At 48.7% G+C, this 26,074-nt stretch overlaps 1 protein-coding gene and 1 long non-coding RNA gene across 6 annotated transcripts in view; both read left to right on the forward strand.

The window, feature by feature from the left end:
- Window positions 1-26,074, forward strand: part of MGLL (monoglyceride lipase) — a 112,110-nt gene that overhangs the window by 6,738 nt on the left and 79,298 nt on the right. The gene's annotated exons all lie outside the window — the stretch shown is intronic.
- LOC130543643 (uncharacterized) lies at window positions 517-24,720 on the forward strand. The gene is made up of 2 exons (XR_008959144.1): window positions 517-994; window positions 14,227-24,720. It is a non-coding gene; the product is annotated as an uncharacterized LOC130543643 (long non-coding RNA).

Below are 26,074 nucleotides of genomic sequence, written 5' to 3' on the forward strand. Positions count from 1 at the left end.
CAGTCAGCCTCCCGTTCAACTGGCCAGTTCGGCCAACACTTAGTTATTGACGTCTACATGTTCAAGACATTGTGTTGGGCACCAGCGTGGGGAGAGGGTGGCAAAGACCGCTTTGTTTGATGAAGGGGTGGGGGTAGGAGAACACGGGGATAATTGCGATGTGATGTGGCAGGCCCCTAGAGATAGGACAACAGCTGAGCCCTGCAGAGCCTTTGTGCAAATGAGGGAAAGGGGTCCATCCAGGTAGACCTAGCCCCTCGGGTGTGTGGCTTGGGAAGCAGAACATGGGCTGGATTTCAGCGCCTACTCATCCTTTCAGCCAGTGCACTTGACCTTCAGGAAGGGCATGCGGGGGGGAGGAGCCGAAGCAGGAATGCATGGGCTGTGTGGGATGTTCAGGAACCTCAGCCATGGTATTGCTGGGCAGAAGGCGGAGCCTAAGGAAGCTAGAGGGGTGCGAGGGGCCAAGCCCTGGGGGGGGGGGAGTGGGGGAGGCTGCAGGCTGAGCTACAGGCTTGGCCTTGAACCTTAAGGGGGTGGGGGCCCCGTGGATAAGTTTTAAGCTGGAAGTGTTGGAGACAGACTTGTCACTTGGACAGCCAGCTGGTTGAAGGTGTTTGCCATCATCCAGGGGACAGGTGAAGAGTGCTGATCCCCACATAGTAGTGGCTCCATGTGATAGCAGTGGAAGGACTAAAGTTGCCCACTCCTGGTGGTGATGGCAGGTGGGGGAAGGACAACTCCCAGGTGCCCCCCCAGGTGACAGGCGCACAGGGAATGCAGGGTTCTCCTTCCCCACACACCCCTTTATCACCACCGCTCCGAAGAGGCCCACTCTACTCTCTGCAGGTGAGGACTGCTGGGGCCCCGGGGGCGCTTCCCTGCACCATCCCTGGAATAAACCAGTAGGAGAGGCGGAGGAGAAGGAGCATGGCCAAGCAAACTGAAGTCCCAAAAAATTATTAATGACGGGGACAAGTTCATTTTCATGAAGGTGAGAGAAGGGAGTCCAATGAGGACTCGAAAATGAAGCACCTTTGTCTTAACCTGTTGTTTTATGCAATTTACACCAAAGCTCTGAGAAAGTGGACCTCAATCTGAATTTATAGCAATGACACTATTTTAGATCAGATTAATCAGCTTTTCAGTAGCAATCTGATTTTCTTTTGCCTATTTTAAGAATTTCCGAAGTTTCTTTCTCTCGTATGAGCTGTTGTTTCTGCTTCTGATGCTTTGCCTTTGTTACAGCATAGCAAACTGCCTTATTTTTAAATAGGGCATCTCTTCTGGGTGGTTTTTTTTTTTTTTTTTTTTTTTTTTTTTTTTTTTTTTTAAGACTCTTCGAGTAGCAAAGATCTTTTGATGGCCAGAGGAAGGGCCGGCTGCTATTCTTGCAGTTGATTTTTCCAACAGCTTCGTTAAGGGATAATTTCTTCCAGTTGCTATAAGAATGTTCTGCAGATACAAATCTGGCTTTGTTTTGCAGTGGAATCTAAGAAAAAAATAGCAAAATAAGCTGCTTCCTGAATAGCCCCCGTTGTCCACCACTGTCTATTTATCAGCACCTTCGGGGTTTAGAGCTCAATCCCAGAGGCACTTCGTCCGTGAAGGCAAACCCACACCATCGGTTACTGTATGAATGGAGGAAGTGGTCTTCAGTGGTGCGAATTTTTACAGCTGAGATTACAAGACGACCCTTGTCCCATATTTTAGGGTCATCCAAGGTTCTTGTTGGTAAGAGGTTCTTTTCATGTCACACAGCCTTGTTCATTGGGGTGGGGGTGGGGTGCTGATGGTGGTCACTGAGGGACTGGGGGTGACATTGTTCTCTCTGTCCGGAGACACACACAGCAGGGGGCTGTGTGGAGCCAGGAGGGCCGTGACAAGAGCTGTGAGCCCCCGCACTCTACTTACAGCTGCCCCATTTCACATTCGTCGCCGGCCCCTGCACGCCTCTCCCGCGTGTGAGCCCAGCAAATCCTCCTGTGCGGTGATGAAACACCGTGCCTCCCCTTCCTCAAAAAGGTGTAAACTAACTGTTTCTCATGGGATCACAGCTCTAGCCACATTTCTGGAAGGAAGGAAAGGAAGGAGGGAGGGAGAGAGGGTGGGAGGGAGCAGGGGGGAGGGAAGAGGAGAAGGGGGATGAACAGAAGGAAAGAAAGAAGGTTTGGAAAAATATAGTTTCAGTTGATGTTTGGTTGAGGGGGAATTGGACCTTCCTTTTCCTTGAACAAGTTTCCAAAACCAGAAATATTGACATCTCCATGGGGCAGGATTCATAGAGATCAGGATGGAAATGGATCACTTTTGAAGTCACACCTGTGTTACTGGGAGGGCACTCGCGTGTCTGTCCCCTGGTGCTGCTCCCTCCAGAGAGCAGATGTCGGGTGCAATGCCCAGAGCAAGGCTTAGTTTCCTGAGATGGCGGTGTGCTTCTCCCACCAAAATGCAGGCGTGCCAGTATGCTGTTTCTCTGCGCATGCGTGTGGTATCCCTGGTGCCTAGAACAGCGGCCTGCGCGCCACGGGAGCTTCGTGAATGTGTGTTAATGAGTGAACGAGTCTCTTCCGAGCCAGGAAAGGGGCATGTGAGCACGTCACTGGCAGAGCTCTCTCTTTTCTGGTGGAGGAAGTCAGAGTGGAGTGCTGGGGTTTCCTCAGAGCTCCCCAGCCCTCCCTGGCCCTGGGGACTTCCCCTAGGAGGTCGTGGAAAGTTTTAGAGGGTTGGAGTCTGTGAGCCTTTTGACATCATGGGTATGTCAAGTATGTGCACTTTTCTGGAAAGGAAGATGGATCGGAGGCTCCATCGGACTCTCAAATTGGGGGTAGTCCCTGACCCCAAGGCTCTGGGCAGGTGTCATCATCAGATGGGAAGACTGAGGCTCAGAGGGTAAACATGAGGTCACCTAGGGGATTGGCGTGGGCCCGGGGGCCAGGTCCTGACCACACGCTCTCCTCTGTGCAATGCTGTCTCCCAGGAGTTGCTCCCACGCCTTCTTCTCATGGGTTTAAGCCACAAGGTAGCCCTTCGCAATAAGGATTTCAACAGATGTCCAGTTTGGGGAAGGGCTTGGAGAGGCCTTAACTGGCCACCTCCCTCCTGGCTGCTGGAAGACTTTTGACGAGATCTCTATTTTGGTGATTCTGTTTTCAGTGGTTAGAAGCATGTGGGCACCTAGGCGATGCCCCAGGATGCTGAGTAATGAGGGTTGATGAACTTCAGAAAGATGGCAGGAGACGCACTCAGGGGCCACACAAGAAGAGAGATGCATTCTAGGAGGAAGAGAGGCCCAGAAAAGCTCTAGGAGAGTAAAAGGAGGATGAGGCAGAGGATGCGTGGGGCCCTGCAATACAGAGGGGGCGGGAGGGGGAGGAACAGAAGGAGAAAAGCTTGCAGGCAGGGAGAAAACTCTATCTTTGGTCTCATGTAGCCTCTGGTTAGTCTCGCCTTGTCAAGGCAGGTCGGTTCCCCAGGCCATTTGCACGCTACTGGATTAGAGGTGGAAGACCCCTGGCTAGGAAATAGCTGCCTTTAGATGTTTTGGAAGTTTTGCTCTGTTTATCCTGTTCAGTTGATCTTGAAGAGACATGTTTCAGGGAAAGCTGGTCTCTCTGGGGTGCAAAGTGAGATAGTGCAGTGAACAGACCATGGGGAACAGACCAGGCCCACGTGGACGAGGCGTGGGACTGTAGGCCTTCCTTGACCAATCTCTGCCACTTTAAGATGGGGAGCACCAGCACCTTTTCCCTAGGGTGGTTGTGTGGGTCAGATATGTGTCAGAGTTCATGTCAGGCACGTAGTAAATGAGGTGTGAGTGTGGGCTCTTACTACTTAGTTTGATCTCTTTGGCTACCTCCACCATCAGTCTGGCAGGCTGTGAGGAAGGACTGTGTGTTGGGCTTGTCTGTTACCCACCATTATCCCTTACTTCTCATCACCCTCCTGGCAAGCATCAGTCACATAAGCCCTACAGTGAAAGCAATAATGATCTTTTATTTTTTTAAAGATTTTTCATTTATTTCTTTGAGACCGAGAGAGAGAGAGCATGAGCAGGGGTGGGATGTGGGGTGCAGAGGCAGAGGGAGAAGCAGACTCTCTACTGAGTAGGGAGCCCGATGCGGGGCTCAATCCCAGGACCCAGGGGTGATGACCTGAGCCGAAGGCAGACGCCCAACCACCTGAGCCACCCAGGCGCCCCGCCAAGAATGATCTTTATAAATTCCACCTTTATGGCTCTCCCCCATGACCACAGCTGCATGCTTTCCCCCAGTCTTCAGCCTATTTACTGTTTTTTCCCTTAACAGTTAAACAACGATTCAGTTCTGTTTGGGGGCACCCGGCGGGCTCAGCCATTGGAGCGTGGGACTCTTGATCTCGGGTCTTGAGTTGGAGCCCCACGTTGGGTGTAGAGATGACTTAAAACAAAAACTCCTCAGTTCTATTTCAGTGAGATTTCAAACTCCCTAAATAACACAAGTTTAATAGAAATAGATGCTGGGTGCTTAGTTTACAAGGTAAAGGAACCAAGAAACCACGAGGGAGCTGTTGGTGGTGAAATTCTTTTTGAGATAACGCATAGTTGGGACCATGAGACACGTTTATCTCATGCGAAACCTCCATGACAGTGTGTGAGGTACACTCTTGCCCGGCAAGGAGACCAAAGCAGCCTTAGCGAGTAAAGCTGGAAGTCAGTGCGAGCAAACCTGAGTAGATGCATCCACCCCATTTCCAGTAGTCTGTGTCCTAAGACATTTCCGTCTCAGGCATGTATGTCTCCTTTGGTCCTGATGTGCAATCAGATGTGTAGAATGTTTCTATTGTAAGCGATGCGGTTAACTGGTACAAGTGCCATCCTGCCATTTACTGCATCTGGAGTGGGCGGGGCAGTCCGGCGTGCATTAGTCACCTGTTGCTATGTAACAACATGTTGTTAGCTCGTGATTCTGTGGATTGGCAATTCATGCTGGGCTCAGCCGGGCAGTTCTTCTGCTGCTCTTGGCTGACCTTCCGCATGCATCTGTGGTCAGCCACGGGCTCTGTGGGCACTGGCGGGCCAGCTAGGGGCTTGCTGGTCTAGGGTGGTTTTACTCACAGGTCTGGTATCAGCACACTGTTGGCAGGAGCTCGTTAGTTCTTCTGCATGTGGTCTGGCACCCTTTATCAGGTGGGCTCAGATCTGGTCTTAGGGTGGCAATGTTTCAAGAACAACAAGAGAGCAAACCCCAATGTACACGTGCTTTTCAAGTCTCTGTTGGGATAAAGTGTGCAAGGGTCCTACTGTCAGAGCATGTCAGCCCAGAGGTGGTGTGCGAGGGCACACCCAAGGAGCAAGGATGAGTGGAGGACACGAATGAGGCCACTTTTGACATTCTACCACACGGGGAGAAGACCTTTGTCCTAAGAGTCAGAAAACCAGCATCCAAGCTTTATTTCTGCCTCTGCCTCTGAGTAACTTTAGACAAAGTACCATTTCTTAGACCTTCAGGCAAGCTCCCAGAGGGTTTTGCATTTTATATAACTCTAGGACACTTTGCATCTTATGATGGTGGAACAACCCCTGAGCTTCTCCGGGGCAGAAGTCATGTTTATGTTGTTGCTGTTGTTGTTTAAAGATTTTATTTATTTATTTATTTATTTATTTGGGAGAGAGAAAGAGAGTGTGTGAGTGGAGGGAGGGTGAGGCAGGGGGAGAGGAGGAGAGAGAATCTCAAGCTCACTCTATGCTGAACAGGGAGCCCGACACTGGACTCGATCTCTTGACCCTGAGATCATGACCTGAGCCCAAACCAAGAGTCAGATGCTTAATCGACGGCCCCACCCAGGCACTCGGTCATGTTTAGTGTTATGCTCTCTACTCCAGTGCTACCCCCTCGTAGAGTTTTGGCCTGGCACAAAATAAGGGATTTAAACATGTTTCTTGAATGAATAGATGAACTTCTCATATTTAGAGTCAGATGATTGAGTTAGATGATTCTCCAAAGTCCCTTCCAGAGGCATGATTTTCGAGGAAAAGAACAGAATATTTCCACTGAGTGCAGATCAGAGGGGCTGACTTTTTTGTTCAGGAACTGGAGTACCAGAATCCAGATGTATCCCTGAAGGCGTTGGTAACACCCAGAATAAGAATATTCCCCGTAGGTAATCCCCCAAGAGACCAGGTGGCTGTGTTTTAGCCAATTTAACTGGAAGGTAAAATTCTGTATGTGAAAATGCACGTGCAAGTGGGGCCTGCAGGATGGCAGAAGGGGATTTCCATTTTAGCCTCAAAGTCAGAGTGGACACCAGAATTTGGGCATGAGGTCTGCGTCTTCGTGTGATGTGGGGAGATGAGTCACCAGGATTAACTGAGCTCCAAACGCAAGCTCGGCGGCAGCACTGGAGGGCCCACGATACGGCCTGGAGACTCAAGGATCCTTCTGGACTCCTTGCCTGTGCTGTCCCCCATTCTCGTTTGGCGATACAGATGTGAAGTGGCTCTGTCTCTGCCTTCACAGACATCCGTGCTCATGTACTGAGGCGGCAGTTCCAGGCACTGTGGTGTTTGTGGGCACCATACGCTCTGTGTCGGGGGTTCAGAGAAAAGTTTAAGTTGGCTCGTGAAGGCGGCGAGGGGCATTGCAGGCAAGAGGGAGCCCTTTCATACAGGCATGGAGGTATGTTCTGAAAATGACAGGCATTCTTCAGCAACTGTAGTCTAAAGTACATGGCAGAAGATGAGTTTGGAATGGTTGGTTTGGGAGCCTGGATTTGAATGGCTACTGTACTTGTTGGTTAAGGGTACCGTAACAGAAGACCACGGACCCAGGGGCTGAGATGACAGAAATTATCTCACAATCCTGGAGACTGGAAGTCTAAGCTCAGGGTGCTGGCATGGTTGGTTTCTGGTGAGAGCTCTCTTCCTGCCCTGTAGACGGCCACCTTCTTGCTTTCTCTTCTCATGATCTTCCCTCTATGTGTGCACGTTCCTGGGTCTCTCTTCATATAAGGGCACCAGTAGTACTGGATTAGGGCCCCATTCTTATGATCTCATCGAACCTGAATTACCTCCTGTAAGGCCTTATCTCTAAATACAGTTATACTGGAGGTTAATGCTTCAACAGGTGAATGCTGGGGGACACAGTTGTTCGTACCGCTGTACTTGACATGCTAAGGGACTTGGGCCTCACTGTGTGGTCTGTGTGGGAGCCAGTGTAGAGGTGGAGTCCAGTGCAGCTGGCTACCATTTCCAGTCTAGAGCTTTCAGGCTACTGGAGAATCTTCCATGGCTGAATGTGCATGAGCGTCCTGGCTTTTCACGTTTCTGTTTCTCTGTGGTTTCATGCTAGATGCCTTAGCCTGTCTGAAGTTGCTGCAGATTTATCCTTCTGCTGAAGTCTTACAGCTAAGACCATCTAGTCTCAGCGGCCCCTGTTGGCCAACTGGCTCAGACACAGGTGTGGGAGCAGGCCAGGAATAAGCCCTGTCTCTACAGAGTCAGGGCGCTGTACGGACCTGGTATTTACCCTCTCTGTAACCACTCCCGCTCCTTCCTTACTGACTATTGTCCCTGGGGGTACAATTCACGATGGTTTTCTATCAGGTGTGACTCTTCCATTCTCCTTACCCGGGGTCATTGGCAGCCAGGGCTGGCTATAGGCCGGTCTTCCAGCTAGAAAAAGAAGAGCAAATTAAACCTAAAGCAAGTAGAAGGGAGGAAAGAATAAAGATCACAGCAGAAACAAATGAAATAGAGAATAGGCAAAACAATAGATAGAAGAAATGAATCCAAATTTGGGTGTTTGCAAAGATCAACAAAATTGACAGAACTTTAGCTAGATTATCAAGAAAAAGAAGACTCTAGTGACTAGGATCAGAAATGAAAGAGGGAACATTATTACCTATCTTTCATGAGTACAAGGATTATAAAAGAATACTATGAATAATTGTATGCTGATCAGTCAGATAAGTGAAGGGAAATTTCTAGAAAGATGCAAACTACTGAAACTGACTCGAGAGAAACAGAAAATCTGAATCAACTTACAAGAGACTGAATTAGTAAGCAGAAAACTACCCACAAAGACAAGCCCAGGCCCAGATGGCTTTATTGTTGAAATTGACTCAACATGTAGGGAATAAATAACAACTCTTTGCACAACTTTCTAAGAGAAGAGGGAATACTTCTTAACTTTTTCTAAGTGGCTAGTATCACCTGGATACCAAGGACATATAAGGAAATAAAACTACAGGCCAATATTTCATATGCATATGGATGAAAAATCCTTAATAAAATACTAGCAAATGGAACCCAGCACCATTATAGAGAATTATATACCATTACCAAGGGTGGCTTATCCCTGGAATGCAAGAGTGGTTTAATATCTGAAAAGTAATTACTGCAACACACCATATTGGTAAAATAAAGAAAACAGATCATCGAAAATATGTAGGAAAAGTATTTGATAAAATCCAGTATGCTTTCGTGATAAAAACATCCAACCAACCAAGAGTGACCTTCCTTAACCGGGTAAAGGGCAATGACAAACAACTCAAGCTAGCATCATACTTAATGATGAAAGACTATATGCTTTGCCCCTAAGGTCAGGAACAAAACAAGGACGGCCATCTCCCCATTGCTATTCAGCATTGTACTAGAGGACCTAGTCAGGGCAGTCAGGTGAGGAAAGGAGATAAAAGGCAACCAGTTTGGAAAGGAGAAGTAAAAATATATTTGCAGATGACATGATCTTGTATATGGAAAATCCTAAGGAATCCACTAAAAAACCATTAGAACGAATAAACGCACACAACAAGTACAAGAAACAAACTGAAAAGACACAAATCATTATATTTCTATGTACTTGCAGTGAACAATTGGAAAAGGAACTTAAGAAAACGATTCCATTTACGAGAGTATCCAAGAGCGTAGAAATACTTAGGCCTAAGCTGAACAAAAGAAATGCAAAATTTATACTCTGGAAACTGCAGAACATTCTCAGGGAAATTAAAGAAAGTCCAAATGAGTAGAAGACATCCCACATCAATGGACTAGAAGACAGTACGGTTAAGATGGCAGTATTCCCCGAACTGATTACAGATTTAAGGCTTCTTTCTAGAAACTGACAAACTTCTTAAAATTCGTGTGGAAACTCAGGGGGCCCAGAAAAGCCAAATCAGTCTTGCCAAAGGACCACCAAATTGGAGGATTCTTATTTTCTGATTTCAAAACTTAACTGCAAAATAACAATAATCAAGACAGTGTGCTACAGGCATAAGGATGGAAAAGAATTGGGAGTCCAGAAAAAAACATATATCTATGATCAATTCGTTTTTGCTAAGAAGGCCACAATAATTCAATAGGAAATATAGTCTTCTCAGCAAATGGTGCTGGGACAGTTGGAGATGAACATACAAAAGCATGAAGTTGGCCTTCTTCCTTATACCATAGGCAAAAATAAACTAAAAAACCTAAATGTCAGAGCTCAAACTATAAAAATCTTAGAAAAAAACATATGCTTAATTTTCACGACCTCGGATTTGACAGCGGTTTCTTCAGACACCAAAAGCACAAGTAACAAAAGAAAAAGTTGCTCAATTGGACTTCATCAGCATTAAAAACCTTTGTGCTTCGAAGCACACTATCAAGAAAGTGAGAAGACAATTGGAAGAAAATACTTACAAATCATTTATCTTCGTAGGAAATCATATCTAGAATATAAAAAGCACACTTACGACTCATGATAAAAAGGCAAATGACCCAATTAAAAAATGGGCAAAGACCTGAAAACGGTTCTCCAAAGAAGATCTACAGGTGGCCAGTGGGCACATGAAGAGGTGCTGAGCCTCACTGGCCTTCGGGAAACTGCGGGTCAAAAGCACAATGAGCTGCCATTTCACACCCACCAGGATGGCAAAAACCAAGAAGGCAGTAACAACTATTGGCGAAGATGTGGAAAAATCAGGATCCTCACGCGCTGTTGGAGGGAATTCGAGATGGTGTGGCCACTTTGGAAAAACAGTCTGACAGTTACTGAAAGGTTAAATGCAGTTACCATATGACCCAGCTCCTCCGTTCCTAGGTATATACAAAGGCAACTGAAAATGTATGTCCGCATGAACACGTGAATACCCATAGCAGCATTATTCCCCAAATGTAGGAAGAACCCACATGTCTGTCGACTAATGAATGGATAAATAAAATGTGGCATCTCCAGACAGTGGAATATTTTTTAGGCATAGGAAAGAATAAAATACTGATACATAGCCCAACAGCAGTGAAGCTGAAACCCTTGCACTGAGTGGCAGAAGCCAGTCATAAAAGACCACATATGACACGATTTCATTTATACAAAGTGTCCAGCATAGGCCAATCTACGAAGGCGGAAAGCAGACTAGTGGTTCTCTGGAGCTGGGGTGGAGGTTGGGGAAGTAGGGGATGATAGTTACCGAGTCTAGGGTTTCTTTTTGGGGTGATGAAAATGTTCTAAAGTTGCCTATGGTGATGAATTTACTAAAAACCATTGCACTGTACACTTTAAAAGAGTGAATTGTATGGTCTGTGAATTATATCTCAATAAATCTGTTACCGACAAATGCAAATACCTAGGGAAATGAGTTAAGGAATATTATGCAAATATTTTAAATGATGTTTACCATAAAAAACCCAATAGCACAGAAAGTTGTTTAGGAGATAATGATACATGGGAATAACAATATAAAACTGTGATCGCAACCATATTAAAAATATGATCATGGGAAGAAGGAAGAGAAATATGAATAGTGGTCATTTGTAGGTTGTGGAATTGTGATGGGCAGTTTTTATTTTGTCCTTCAGACTTTTGTGGTTTTCCCATATTTTCTAAAAGGAGCAATTTGCAGGAAGGCTTTGGGGGACTTCAGACTTGAGCCAGGTCTTGAAGGGCGATAGATTTGAGCAAAGAGGGAAGTGTGTCCCCGGCAGGACTGGGTAGCCTCAGAAGGCGTGGTGGGGACAGAGAAAATGGCTGGAGCCCTGAGAGACGAGGCTCTGAAGGCAGGTGGCTGTCCCGTTTGAAAGGGCTCACGTGCCTTGTTTGGATTCTAACTTGTGGGCAGCGGGGAGGTTCTGAGACTGACTCCCTTATTGGGATTTGGTGGGAGTTAATAAAGGGAGAAGAGCAGAGACCCCACTGCTGAGAGATCCACAGGAGACCAAAAAATAGTAGGTAGTTGGAAGGAGAACTGGAAGAGAGCAGTGTCACAGGGCAACAGTGGGCCACTGGCTTGGGGTCTTGTGGAAAAGCAGCTGGCCTGGGAGTCTCCTCCCTCCAACTTGCGTGGTGTCAGCCACAAACCGTGGAGATGGCTGAAAGGATGACTCCACCATGGTACTCCTTTTTTTTTTTTTTTTAAGATTTTACAGTATTTGAGAGAAAGAGCAAGCACGAGCAGGAGGAGGGGCAGAGGGAGAAGCAGACCCCACTAAGCAGGGAGCTCATTATAGGGTTTGATCCAGGACGCTGGGATCATGACCTGAGCTGAAGGCAGATGCCTCACTGACTAAGCCACCTAGGCACCCCATGGCACTCCTTACAGCTCTTCTGAAAATGATTCGGGGACTCCCAGAGAGAGGGATATTGGATGTCAATAGGCCCCTGGCTTTCATGTCTCAGAGAGAGAGCCTGTATGTCCTGCAGCATCTGTGAGGGAAGAGACAAACATGTAGTTGTAGCCATCTGCCCATGTAGCCAGTCAGCCAGCCATCCATCCATCCATCCATCCATTCATCCATCCATTCATTCATCCATCCATCTATCCATCCATCCATCAGATTCATTCAACAAACATTCACTGAGCACCAACTCTACGCTAGGCATTTTACTGGGTCTTGAGAGAGAAAGAAATTGTTGAAACCCCATGGCCCCGGGCTTTGGAGGATCTACAGGACAGAGAGCAAGGCAGGAAGGCAAGCCCCTTGTACATGTGTTAAGGCCCAGTGGGGTCTGGGTTCTGGACCAGGTGCTTTGCTTGGGGAAGCTTGAGAGTGTTCTCCCCTTGCAGTCCCAGTTCACGCCCTGCCTGGCCATTGGGCGCGTTCAGAATCCCACGTACCACATCAAAGATGCGCATTGGCAGGTTCTGTCTTGACTGACACCAGCCGAGAGCTGGGAGAGCTCATCTCCATGGCTGAACCTCAAAATACAGCAGTGAAGCAAGACTTCCTTGAATATGTGTCTTTGAGCCCGTATTTTCTTTGAAAAGGGGAAGGAAACGGATCTTCAGAAAGGCCCAAGCCCGAGTCCGACACCTTGCTAGATACTTCTTTGGCTCTATCTCCCTGAATCTCACATCACTGTAGGTGGTTAGAATCATTCCTGTTATGTTATTGATGGGGAAATTGAGTCTCAGAGAGCCACATGTTCATAAATGGCAGACCCAGGATCTGAACCCATATCCGTCTGCTTTAAAGGCACTGTTCTTGCCCTAACATGCAGCCCTGCCTCCTGAAACCTCTCCAGAGGCATTCATATAACCCCGCCATGTGCATAGGTGCTACTCAGTGTTCAGATGATAACCCCATTTTACAGATGAGAAGATTGAGGCTCAGAAGGGCACAGGGGCTCCGATGAAGTCCCATGGTGGGATGACAGGTCTTTGGTGTGAGCCCGTGGTCCATGGTCCCTCCACCCCCCACGGGTGTCCAACTCCAGTGTGGGCTCTGATCACGCCAGCCTGGCCGCAGCTGCCCGTTAGATCACAACTGAGTTCAGAAGCCTTATGGAGCCCATAAAATTGTAACCATTTCCCTTAATTAATGACTGTGTGCCCATCTCACCTCTCCTGCATTCTCAATAAATTCCCAATCGTTTATTGCCATCCGTTTGGCATTTCACCACCCAGAAGAACTTAGAGCTGTCTGCATACTTGGAAAGTTCATGCTGTTCTCCTTCCAGGAAAAAAAAAAAAAAGTGTTACATAAGATGGAGCCCAGCATACTGGTATAGGAGGGTCGGGGAGCCTCGTCTCTGAGTAAAGGAACTCTCTGCTGCTTCCACTCGCTGTTTCTGGATTCATCCAGGTCCACAACCACACCACAGCTGTCTCTTTAAATATTTTCCCTTGCAAAGCCTTTAAGAAGAATCTAAATGTGATCCCCACGCCCCCGTAGAATTGCTCTCTCTCCAAGGTCTCCTTTGGGTTCTGTGAGGAGAGGCTTCTTCTGGAGAACACTCAGGCCTTCCTCCTGGTGGTCGGTGCTGGCCACTTTGTCCTTTGGGCAGTGATGGGGGACATCTCGGGGGGCTGAAGGTCCCCGTGGACCCTCTCTGGGGTTCCTGGCCGGACCGACTCTAGCCATGTCTCCCTCATGGAACAGGCTCTTCCTTCACTCATTCATCTTAGGTCGTTGAATTTTGTGGTTGTTCATAAAATCTGCTCTATTGTTTTGGTGAACATATCCACTAGAAGCCATTGAGAAATGAAGGGAAAGCAGAAAGCTGGGATGCCTGACCACCACGGGACAATCGTGTTAACAGTCGCAGCTCTTGGAAAGCACCCTAAGGATGATCTAGTTCCAACCCTTGACTCTACAGATGGGGAAACTGAGGCACAGGGAGTTAGGGTCATGCATTCCCTCTCAGAGATGTAGGTGGCAGCGACAGGCACTGGGGAGTCTGAGCCGAGTGCACCAAGGTCCTTGTTCCCAGGAAGCCAGAGGTCGGCTGGCAAGCCAGGAAACAGTTGAGAGATCGGTGACCCTTGGCGGGGATGTGGGCCAGGCGCAAGCGAGAGGTGGCTGGGGCAGCTTTGAGCCGGGGCGACATTTGAGCTGAGTCTGGACTAGAACCTGGCGGCCAGTGACAGGGCCGGCCTGGAGCTCACGCCGGTGCTTGCCTCACCGGCACGGGGCGGTTTGCTTCTTCCTCCTCCCAAGACCACTTTGGAAGTTTGCCTTCTACCTGCCCTCCCTCGTTCGGGTCATTTCTGCCCCGTGCCTCCCTCCCGCATCTCTAGTCTCGCATGGGTCCTCAAGTGCTTCCCAAGGGCGGCAGCGAGCAGCTGGGCAGGGCCTGGGGGGCCTGGGGACCCTGCAGGGCCCGGTGAGTTTTGCAGGCCCACCGCAGAGAAAGAGCTGGCACGTCCTCAGGAGACCCGTGCTCCCCACACCTCGGGTGTTCACACGCCACCTGTGTGATTGTCACTGCAGCCCTTTGAGTTGAATGTGATTTCTTCACAGCTGTCTTTGACTCGCTTTCTTTTTCACTCCAGATCTATTTTAAGAGGAAACATTATTCTAACTCAGGAAATAGGAAACCGGTATCAGATACCATCAACAGAAGGAGAGACCACAGGAGAAAACCCAGCACGGTGCTAAATTCCGGTCCCCACTGGGCTAGCCCCAGAGCCCCGAGCCCACGGCTTCTCTCTCTGTCCTGGAGATGGGCTCGCGTTCAAGACATACTTAAGACAGATCCACCCCCCTGAGACCCTCCCTTCCGTGCTCACAGACCGCAATAAAGAACATTCTCCTCGTGCGCGTTCATGTTATTTAAGGTTGTCCCTGAGCCCCCCTCATCCCGAGCACCGCCAGCCTGGGGATCTTACAGGTTGAGAGCCTGTTACGTGGTAGTTTGGCACCTCCAAGGTTCATTGTACCAACTAGTAAATGTTGACAGTTCGTACCATCCCCCCAGGACACTGACAGTCGAGTTCTCTTCAACATTTTTCCCCCAGGTGGATACACACCCCTGCAGCCAAGAGTCACGCTATAAATAAATGAATGTGCCCCCACCCCTTTTTCTACCGGCATCTGCCAGTACAGCGAGACCTTCCCAGATGGCGTGAGCTCGCGTGCGTCAGCCATTGCGGCAAGCCTGGCTGGCACCTGGCAGGATGCAGGGGAGCAGCTGGAGGCCAGGGCCCTCCCCTGTGCACCTCAGGTGGTCTGCAGGAGGGCACCCCCTGCCCCATTGGGAACAAAGGCAAACAAGGGCCCTTTTCTGTGTGGTAAGAAAGACCAGGCTTGGAAGACAGAGCTCCTTCACACGGAAGCGAGTCAGTCACACCAACATCTGGCCCCTTGGCCGGCCTTTTCTGGAATCGTGGGACAGCTGTGAAGCTCTTCATTAATGGACTGTCCGAAAAATCACGCCATGTGTCTTCCACAGACCATTAGTGATTTCCCAGAAGGCCCATTCCAAATATTGATCTGGACTGCGGCCTCTGAGGAGCCCTTTGGCGTGAGGACCTATTCAGAGCTGGCCACGGCTCTGGCTGCCAGAAGAGGTCTCTGAAGAGACTACACATGCTAATGAAGGGTCTTAATCTCTTGGCCTTTTACAGAACTGCTTTGCCATTAAAAATAAATCATTCCTGGAGGTTGCATCCCTCAAAGTGTAGGGAATTATTTTCAGGCAGGACAGACCTGATGTTGGAGGAATAATCGTTTCCATAGAAGCTTCTAACTTCATTCACGTACGGCCGTTACCTGTCTCGCTTCCCTGGAATCGGCGTGTTTCCTGCACCTGCAGGACATTTCAGGAAGAGCGGGAACGTGGGAGGGGCTGGCCCTGTTTAACCAGGGAAGCTGGGATGTCGCTTTTGCTCGTTATTGCATCCTGGACACTGGGACTGCCGGCGGCTCAGCGCCTCCGTGGGCCCTCGTGTGTGGTCATCTCTGCACTTATTGGCAGCAGTAAGGCATTTCAGTTTCTGAAGTCCTCTCCGACCCAACTTTTGCTGTCGCTGCTCAGATTTAGTCCATGTCATTGGCACGTGGCACTGTAGAAGTCGGAGTGGTGCGGCGTGGCGGCTTGACCTCCCTGTGTCGTGAAAACCATCACCGCAGTGAGTTCAGCTAGCGTCCACCACCTCACACAGCAACAGCAAAAACGTACAGGAGTTAAAAAGGTGTCTTCCCTGTGATAAGCCCCCATAGGATCTTCACACCTTTCCTGTATGCCACACACAGCAGCAGCTGGAGCCGCCACGCCGTATGGGACGTCCCTGGGACTTACTCATCTTATAATTGGCCTCCTTCTCCAGTCCCCCCTCCCCTCTGGTAACCATAAACTGATGTCTTTTTCTATGAGTTTGGTTTTTTTCTTTTTCTTTCTTTTTTTGGATTCCACATATAAGTGAGATGCTACGGTATTCAGCACAAGGCCCACAAAGTCTGTCCATCTTGTCACAAATGGCAGGATTTCCTTCTTTTTTATGGCCGAGTAATATTCCACTGTGTCTATCCATGCATATCCCCCACATCTTCTTTATCCATTCATCCACTGGTGGACATTTAGGTTGCTTCCATGTCTTGGCTGTTGTGAATAATGCTGCAGTGGGCACGGGGGTGCAGATATCTCTTCAACATAGTTTTCATTGCCTTCGGAGATATTTCCAGAAGGGGAATTGCTGGATCCTACGGTAGTTCTATTTTTAGTATTTTGAGGAAGCGCCATACTGTTTTCCTTAGTTGGGGCCCCAGTTTACATTCCCGCCAACAGCAGACAAGGTTCTATGTTCTCGACATCCTTGCCACCTGTTGTCACTTGTCTTTTTGAGACTAGCCATTCTGAGTGGTGTGAGGCAGTAGCTTGTTATGTTTTGATTTGCATTTCCCTGATGACTGTGAAATTGAGCACCTTTTCATGCACCTGCTGGCCATTCATAATCATTGGGAAAATGTCTCACTGCAGTCTTGAACCTACTAGCTAGTATGACGAGCACGGTAGTAAGCAAGTCCGTGTTGTTAGGGTGGAGCAGAACAGTCTTCTGACCCTCCCCCTTGACTGTTTTTCTCCAAAGTGCTTGACACAGCTCAGAATATATTTATTTGCTAAGTATTCTGGCTCTGGCACTAGAACGAAATCTCCATAATGGTAGGGACTTTATTTAATTTAGATGTGTCCCTGGAGCCTCAATGAGTACATGGCCCAGAAAACGCACTCAACAAGTCTGCTAGTGAAGAAATGAAGGGCTGAGAGCTGTGTGGGCATCAGACCGATGACAGGCAGTCCTTCTGTTCCTTCATGTTGCATTATGGGTGTGATCGTAGCAGCCTTCCGGGCTCGTGGAGCTTTATCTTTTCTAGGGGGGAAATATATATATAAATACCTGATACTATTTATATATTTTATATATTTGTATAATATAATATGTAAAAATATATGTTTATATATAAATATATATATATTTAAAGAAAATCGATGTTTTGGGAAATATTCCAGAACTTTACATGCATCTGAACCTTACTCTGCAGTTCTTACTGCCATGATTTATAGGGTTCTTGCATTAAAATGGATGTGAGGACAGGAAAACCAGTTGCGGCAGGAAGATCATAGCTAACCACACAGGGGACCAACATAAAAGCTACTTCCTCTGGCACAGGAGGCCGCGCCCAGGGTGGCCTGGCTGGGGCTCTACCGGTAGGAAAACATTTTGATGTGATGATAAGGACAATAGCCGGCTTTGTTGTGCCTATCCGATGTCATTTAATTCTACCGCAGGTCCTGTAGTTTCCCCATTTCACAGAGGCGGAAACAGGGAGGTCAGCGACTTGCCCAAAGTCGCAGAGTTAGGAAGGAACAGAGTCTGGATCTGAACCCAGATCAGCTTGCTGCTGCACACGTGGGGGATGTTGGTAATGAGTCTGCCTTTGTTACTGTACAGACTGAGCCATGTGAAAAAGAGACCTCCAACTTAATGGCTTATGTAAGATGAAGGTACAGGCTCCTTCTCCCTTACCAGTCCAGAGGTCAGTGGGCCAAGCTGGCGGCTCAGCCTGCACCATACTGTCATTCGGGGGCCCAGGTTCCTTCCACCTTGTTGCTCCACCACCTCTGTGGATGTGGGATCACGACCAAAGCTGCACCATCACCATTTCTGTCTTCCAGATGGGGGAAGAAGAAAGAGAGCCAGTGTAAAACAAGCAGATTGTTTTAAAGTTGGTGTCTAGAAATGGCATACATCACTACTGCTCATATTCCACTGGCATAAATCAGTGATGTGGCCACACCTAGCTGGAGGCAAGCCTGGGAAAGATGGTCTCTGCCTGGGCAGCCGTGTGCCCAGGTCAAATTCTACCACTCTGGACAAAAGGGAGGATGGAGTCGAGGGCAGCCCATTCGCAGTCTGCTGTGAAGATCGTCTCCTCTTTCGTGAGCATTAATGGTGGCCTGTTGCAAGGAAAGTGCTATGTTCATTATTATCATGCAGGCATGTGGTCCTTTATTCATTTAAGAAATGTTGTTAAGGCTTTCTTTGGTGGGCAGCTCTGGGGCGAGCAGTTTGGGAGCCAAGAAGCCGGAGTCACTGCTTCCACCTGTGGTATAGCGAGGAGGTAAGGCATCGGCCACAAAGCACAGGGAGCGGAGAGAGTGGATTCATGACTGCATTCATTCACTCTCATTTATTCACACGTGTCTTTCCAAGAAGGGACTGAGGTAGTGTAACTATAGCAATGGACAGTTGGCAAATGCTGTTGACACCCACCACCTCCTTCATCTTCTCCCCAACCCTGGGAGAGGCAGGGCAAGTTCAGAGAAATCACGTGGCTGGTGGGGAATGGAGCCAGGATTTGGAGCTAGGCCTCTAGGGTAGTGTGGTGAAATGGGCACAGCACACATCGAGGTCAGGTATATCCAAAGTCCAGCTCTGACTCCTGCTAGCAAGCAACCTCACTTCTTTGAGACTCAGTGTCCTCATCTTTAAAACTGGTGCTATGCTTTCTTATGTCAGAGACCTCATAAGAATCTCCCGGCAGAATGGATTTGTTTTTGGTTCAATGGATGCTCCCTGGGTAAGCGTGTCCTACCCTTCTGGCTTCTTCGGGGCACTTGGTCCTGCACGCTTGATGAGGTCCCGAGAATGCACTGGGAGGACATTGAGGCCACAGACCTCGGGAAGCTGGACAAGTGGCCCTGCCAGTCCCTCCCAGTCCTCGCCTCCCCATGGAGCTGGGTTGCTCTCTCATCCTGACCCTGGTGATCTGTGGTCCTGCTTTGGAACTGCTCCCACCTCCTGCTGCTCTGCCCCAGATTTCTCTCGGGTGCTCCCGGCGTGGTCACGTCACCCAAGGCCTCAGCTTACTGTGGGTATCTTGATCACCCCCACCCTCACCAAGGCCCAGCCGGAGCACTCTGGGAGGACCACAGAGCAGAGGCTGTCGAGACAGGAAACTCTGGCAGGGTAAAGAGCTGGGAGGGGCAGGGGAGGGGCCAGCAAGGTGAGGACTGAGGTTGGATGAGTCAGTTCTGGAAGCAGAGCAGTGGACGACTTTTGGCTATGAACACAATAGAAAGCTGGGGTTTGTGTCAGCACAGATTTGAGTGGGAGAGGCTGGGGGCAGGGTGTCAAGCTAGAGGCTGTTGTAAGCATCCAGGTCTGGGGTAGCATGGGCGGGGGTGGCAGCAGAGGGAATGGCGAGAACAAACAGGAGAGGGGTGAGCACTTGGGGAGGGCCTGTCTGGGGAAGTCGGTCCTGGGACTCCCTGTCTGGGGTCCAGCTGCTGGAGTCACAGGCGTGGTCACAGAAGTGAGAATGAGGCAGGAGTCCACACCGGGCCCTCGGAGGGGACCCAGGGCTTGGAGCCCAAAGCCAGAGCGGGGAGCCCACAGAGATGAGTGCCTGCGCAGCATTCCAGGAATTCTCCTTGGGCACTAGTCTGACGCACACAGATCTGGTAAGGAGTCCAGACCCGTCTTTTTATCTAAATCCAAACTTCCTTTCCCCCTAAGTCCAAACAACGCTGTACTAGAAAGAATCGGTTTTTCTCTAAACCTGATGAAATCCATCGACGAACATAATGAGCAGCCGTCTTGTGCCAGGTATTATTCTGCAGGATGGAAATGAGAGAAAATAGGGAGGCAGTCATTTATTGGCAGAAACAATAAGGAAACAGGTTATTCCAGCCCAGGGTGATCAGGGACTGTGACACAGCTGAGCCCAGGGCCGTGGGAACCCAGCAGGAGGTGTGTCTAATTCTGGCTCAGGGAACCAAAAGGATGCTGTCACCCAGAAAGTCCCATTTGAATCGGGTGTTGCAGAATGAGCAGGAGCTCACTGGCGGAAAGGAGGGAGAGGGTACTCCAGAATGTCTGTGTGGTCATGGTGGTGCGGGGCAGCATAGCCCAGAAGGCTTACAACGTGCCCGAGGTGCTCAAGCTCACCAGTACTCGGGAAGACGGAAATTCAAACCACAAGAAGATACCTTTCACACCCATTTGACTGGCAAATCTGAAGTCTGACATCAATAAGTGGTGGTGAGGTTGTGGGCAAAGGAATGCTCATACCTATAAGGAAGAGTATAAATTGGTCCCACCTCTTTGGAAAATGATTTGTCGTCACCTGGTAGGGCCTGAACGACTTCACGCCCTATCCGGTGACTCTACTCCCAGATGTACACGCTGGAGATACTCTGGCCCATGAGCGCCAGGAGCCACACAAGAATGGCCGTAGCAACATGACTCGCAGCATATCCAAACTGGGCATAATGCACATGCTCATCCATAGGATCAAAACATAGCCTTATGGTGGAGTACTATACGGTAGTGAAAAGGGACTCCGTGGCTACACGAATCCGTGTAGATGAGCTCCCAAAGCCTACCGAATAAAGGAAACAGCCAAGACTCAGGAAAAAAAGTCAGGATGAGTCTATTCACATAAAAGTTCAAACACAGGCAAACTAAACAGATCGTTGTTTACCTCCATGCAGAGGTGGTTAAGCTGCAAAGAAAAGCGAAGGAGTGATTATCCCAGGAGTGAGGACAAGTGGCGACTTCTGGAGGGGGGAGGAGGCACATACGCGCTTCTGTAGTCCAGTGATGTTCTGTCTGCGTGTGTCCATTTCCGTATGATTATGTAACCTGAGCAGGTAAATTCACAATGAGAGATCACACCAGCCTTGCTGACCTGGCAACACTGACCTTGGTGTAAGTGCTACGGGGGCTGGGATGCCCCTGGAGGTGGGGGCTGGAGACACATTAGGAAGGCACTTCTGGGCAGTATAAAGAATTTGATCTTACGTTGTTTTTGATTTTATGTTGTTTTCCTCATCTGGAATATTTTAGGGTACGAGTGACATTCAGAATATACAGCATGTCAGGTATATAACAAGGAATTGTAGATAACCATAATAAAAGGATGTTCTGGGTCTCAATCCTTTTGCCTTGGATTTCTGCTTTCGGAGGCCTTCCAGCTCGGAAACTAGGCTGTGTGCAAAGGAAGGCTAGACTGAGTATTGAAAGGTCAAGAGGAAATGTTATTTAGGGGAGATGGTACTCTTGTGCATCTGGGGGACATTTTTCTTTGCCTACAAAAAGCGAGCTAGTGATCGTGAGCCCAGGAAGAGACTTGGCCTTGGTCGCTGCACCCAGCTCTGCTTGGGACAGCCACGTGGGATGCAGCGGTGAGGGGAGCCAGTGGGGAGTGACTGTCCCAAAGGCTGAGCAGAGAGCAGTCCTGGGATATGTCCTCCACAGAGAAACAAGGACAGTGGGACTGGGGATGGGGGTGATGCTGACGTGGTCATGAAGCCCACAGCCCACGATGTGCTGGTGACAGGGTGGCATGACCTGCTTCTCTTCTGCCAGCCCTGACTGCAGGCACCACAGTTGCTCGCAGGCTCCCATGAGACTCTGCAGCTTGAGTAAGGCATTGCCTTCCAGAACCTCTCAGCTTAGCAGGCTAGATAAGGCAGGCATCTGGGTGGCCCAGGGAGGGGAATGCGCTAAGTGCCCAAAGAGAGATGTTAGCAGTATGATAAATTAGGTGTTAAAATGCATCAAACTGTTCAACCCCCTCTGTTTCAAGCTGGTTGATGCTGGATTTGCTTTTGCACATTTATATGAAAATACATCGTTGCTGTGGCTTGTAATTTTCTAGTTGAACGGCTTCAGGGCAGGCCTACTTTGGAATTTAATTACCCTTATGATGGGAAGGCTTTACTGAGATTCAGTGCTCAGGAGACTGGATGGCCCCAAGCCTCTTGTGATTCTTACCAAGGAGCACCCGTGGCTTCAGTATGGTGCTGTTTTGAGGGTTGTAGGATAACGTTCTCTTGATGGCCCAGGACTCGAGATGGATCAGTCTTAAAGTAAATTCTGCCCAGCCACTTTTGTGTGGCAGAGGAGTCTCTCATCCCCTGTACACCTAGCTAGAGCTTTTGAAGCCAGACCCTGATTTTGGCAACCCAAATGCATTAGCTCCACAGTGCTTTATAGGGAAGGCCCAAACTAGGTGTAAAAGAGTCAGCTACTGATTCATGGAATGCAAGAGGCTGGCCGCTCCAAGTAGCGGTGGCATCATCCTAGGGGGAAATTGGGGCTTGAAGCTCTGCAGGACCAGCCTTCTCACCACCAGGAAATATAACATGGGTGGGAATCTAATATGCGGCTGTCCAGAATGTGGTGCTGAAAAAGGCTCAAGGCTACCTGGCGTTCAGCAGAGTGGGGAACTGTGATTGATTAGTGATGTCTGCTCTGGGTTTAGGAGGGGAATAGGGGTCCGAGTGCCATGATTAATCACTTCTTAGATACCTCCCAGGTGCTGGGCCCTGTGCTGGGGGCTTTCTCAGACATTCCCCCCATTCACTCTCAGAGTGACTCTGGAAGGAGGTGGCAGTGCTCTTCCTGTGGGCAGCTGTTCATGGAAACATGCTAAGGAATCAAAAGCAGGATCTGAAATGAAACATGTACTGTGATTGTGGTTATAAATTATAATTACAATTGAAAGTCATAACTATACATTTATAATTAAACTGTCAGCAATGACAAACAAATATTAATATACGTGGGGAGGAAGAACTGGGAAGGAGATATAATATTCATGCTGGTTATCACTGGATAGTGAGGTTATGGATGGATTTTATTTTCCTTTAGGCTTGTCTGTATTTTTCCATTTTTCAGAATGACCCACATTCCCTTTTCATACATACATAAATTATGTGTGTGGGCGTGGGTATGTGCATTTTAAAATATTATATATAGAAAAGATTTGGTGGCACGCTTTTTCTCTTCATGAATGCACCAGGAACATTAATTACTCCTTCTCAGTGTATTAAAGTAGCTTCTTAGAGTAATGCCAAGCCTTTTACTTCATCGGGACTGAAACCTTTGGGCAAGAACCCCCACAATCATCTCCCAATTTCTAGTACTGGACAAATATTGACCTCCTTTGGAAAGGCTGAGCAAAAGATGAAAAATCACCAGTGATCCAAAAAACTTAGCAGTCCCAAAGAAGGGCATCCTTCTAAGGAGTCACAGAAGCAAGGATCTTATGAGATGGTATTGCTGGGAGAAATGTAGAAACTTGCCAGTAACTTCTGGCATGATCCAGGAAGACTTGGCTTCCATAAACTAAGAGTGGGCACTTATGAAGAAGAAATAAACTGACATCTGAAAAGACTCCATGGGATCTAGAGCTCTGAGCTTTTTCCAGCCAGGGGGGGTGAAATTGTGTGTATAGAGCTCAAAGCCCAGCACCTGGCACAGAGACACGAAAAATATGTGTTATAACTCTTTTAAGTTTTCATTGCAATCTAGGTACTTAACACAGAGTGTAATATTAGTTTCAGGTGTACAATTTAGTGATTAGTACTTCCGCACATCACCCAGTGCTCATCTCCTGGGCCCTCCTGAATTCCCATCACCTACTTCACCCACCCCCCTACCTGTGTTGTTACAATTTTTCTTAAAATAAAATTACAGTTATAATATAACCGACACATACATAACCTATTTTACTAATGATTTAGTAACTTTGGCTTCTTAGGAATTATGCCACGTCGGGTTTTTTAAACCAATTGGTTTGTGCAAATCGGCCAAGCCGATCTGCTTTCCTTCTCTGTAGACACAGGCAGGCTGTGGACCGAGCCCCGACTGCGGCAGTGGGAGCTGCTGAGCCAGCCGGGGCCCGAGGTGGCTGCCGTCCTGCCACGTGCCTGGCGCTACTCTGATTGCTTTATTTCTCTGGGGGAGCCATTGTAGTTAGCGTGTTGGAGCTGGGAAGAGTTCCATCTGGCTCACAGCCGGGGGAATGGAGAATTTCTTCAGACTTAGGTAGGCTGACAGTCATCATCATTGCTCCAAATAAAAATGTTTCTAGTATGACCCCCACAGGCAGATGAGGCCCAGTCCATTGTCGACACAGGTGTGCCTACCTGACGTGAGTCAGAGAAAGAGAAACCCAAACACACAGACCAGAAAACCAGTAGGTGATCGGGCATGTAACTAAATGGTTGTCTGGAGCACCCTTTCCAAGTACGAGCCTCCTTTGCCTGTTCTCAAATGACTTGACTCATACAAGCCCAAAGAAGGGAACCAGCATTCAGGCAGGTGCAACGCTAGACATTCTGAGAACATTGTCATTTAAGCTTGAAAACACCTGTGCAATGAAGGGATTCTCATTCTTCTTTCACAAGGAAGGCCCTTGAGGCAGTGAGTGACTTTCTCAAAAACCAAAGGTAGGGTTTGGCCTATGCTGGTATTGAAATGCCCTGGTCCTAGTCCTGGGAGGATGCTGGGGCTGGGATAATCAACAGTAAAACATATAGAAAGTGCCTAGCTCAACAAATAAGAATTTTTCGGCTTTTGCATAGTGGGACAGCTAAGAGATGCACAGACACTTTCGACAAAAAGAACCCAGTGCCTCTGTGCAGAATAGTCAGGACGTGAAATTTGAACTGTGGCTGGGCTGGGCTTACAGTGGGGGCTCAGATACTTCTCAGAGTCCTTTAAAATAGGGCGGTGCACAGACAAGAAAAGAAAGAGAAGGGAGCAGGGAGGGGTGGCTCTCTAGTTCCTGGGGCCAATGGGCATGGGATGAGCTGTGGGACTCTTCTAGGATTCTGGTCTTCTAAATGATCCATGAGCAAGCCCCGGATGGACGGTAAAGCTCAGAATGTGGGGATCGTGGGGATAAAGCCTAGTGGCCTCTGCTTCCCTAGTCTTCTATCTCTGGGAGCATTTTGGTGTTGGGAACGTGTGCTTCATTGAAAGGAAGAGGAAGACAGACCAGGTGCTCGGCCAGCCAACCCTAAGCGTGCACTTTGGGGTCCCCAACAGGGCTTCAGTGGGGGAAGGGAAGAGTGGGTGGCATGGGGGCTCAGGGCCCCAGCGGGCCCCAGGGGTAAGTAGAGCGCAGGGGAGCACATATGGGAGAAGCGGTACAGGCTCGAGACCAGAGCCACACAGGAAATGGGCAGGCAGATGGGAGTGGGGCAGAGTAGTGGCCCCGAACTAGACAGCCAAGCATCCCATCGCGGGTGGAGTGGGGTGGCTGTGCTGTGGGACATGGGGAGGTGAGAGGAGCTTTCTCTACTCTGACCTCCCTAGAGCAGTGGAGTTCTTTTACTCATAGGATCCGTAGATGACTTGGCACATAGCTGGTCTGGCAAATCATTGATAAATGATCAAATGGCTCAGTACATTTATTTCAGGATTGTAGAATAGAAGCAGAGCTTGGATAGGTCGTCCCCAGCCAGTTTGAGATTACTAATGTCCTTTGTGGAGGCCCGTCAGAGCAGAAGCCACTTAGAGCCCTCCGCCTCTCCAAAACACAAAGAGCACCCCATTTCCCTGTCCTGGGAGATCATCGGAATTTTAACATACTGATTACGAAAGAGGGTCGAAGACTGGCATCTGATTTAACATGTGTGCCTGTTCCCTCGTGTGTAAAATGGTGCATAATAGTAAGTAACTTTGAGATCGTGCCCGGTGAGGTAATACCGCTGGTGCACGTGCACTGTGGGGGTTCCTGACCTCCTCCTCAGCATCCTCGCAGGTAGTCGCTACTGCCGGTGCCCATTTTACAGACGAGGAAATGGAGACAGAGAGAGGCCGAGTCACCTGTCCGAGGCCTGTGGTTAGTGGGGGCCAGTGCCAGGATTCAGGTCCAGACAGCGATTCCAGGGCTCCAGCCCACCCCACGCTGCCTCCCATACTCATCTGTTAGCACTGCTATTGCTGATGGGAGGGGGCGGGGGGACCCCCAGTTTATCCTCTTTCCATGATCTGTAGTGAATGCCTTATCTGCCTAGACAAGCTCTTCTGTTTTAGAGTGTTCCTTATGATAATAAGTAAATAAATATATAAAATGTGGGGTCTGAAAGCAGCATCTGAT

This window comes from Ursus arctos, unplaced genomic scaffold (assembly GCF_023065955.2).
Source record: "Ursus arctos isolate Adak ecotype North America unplaced genomic scaffold, UrsArc2.0 scaffold_14, whole genome shotgun sequence".
Classification (NCBI taxonomy): Eukaryota; Metazoa; Chordata; class Mammalia; order Carnivora; family Ursidae; genus Ursus; species Ursus arctos.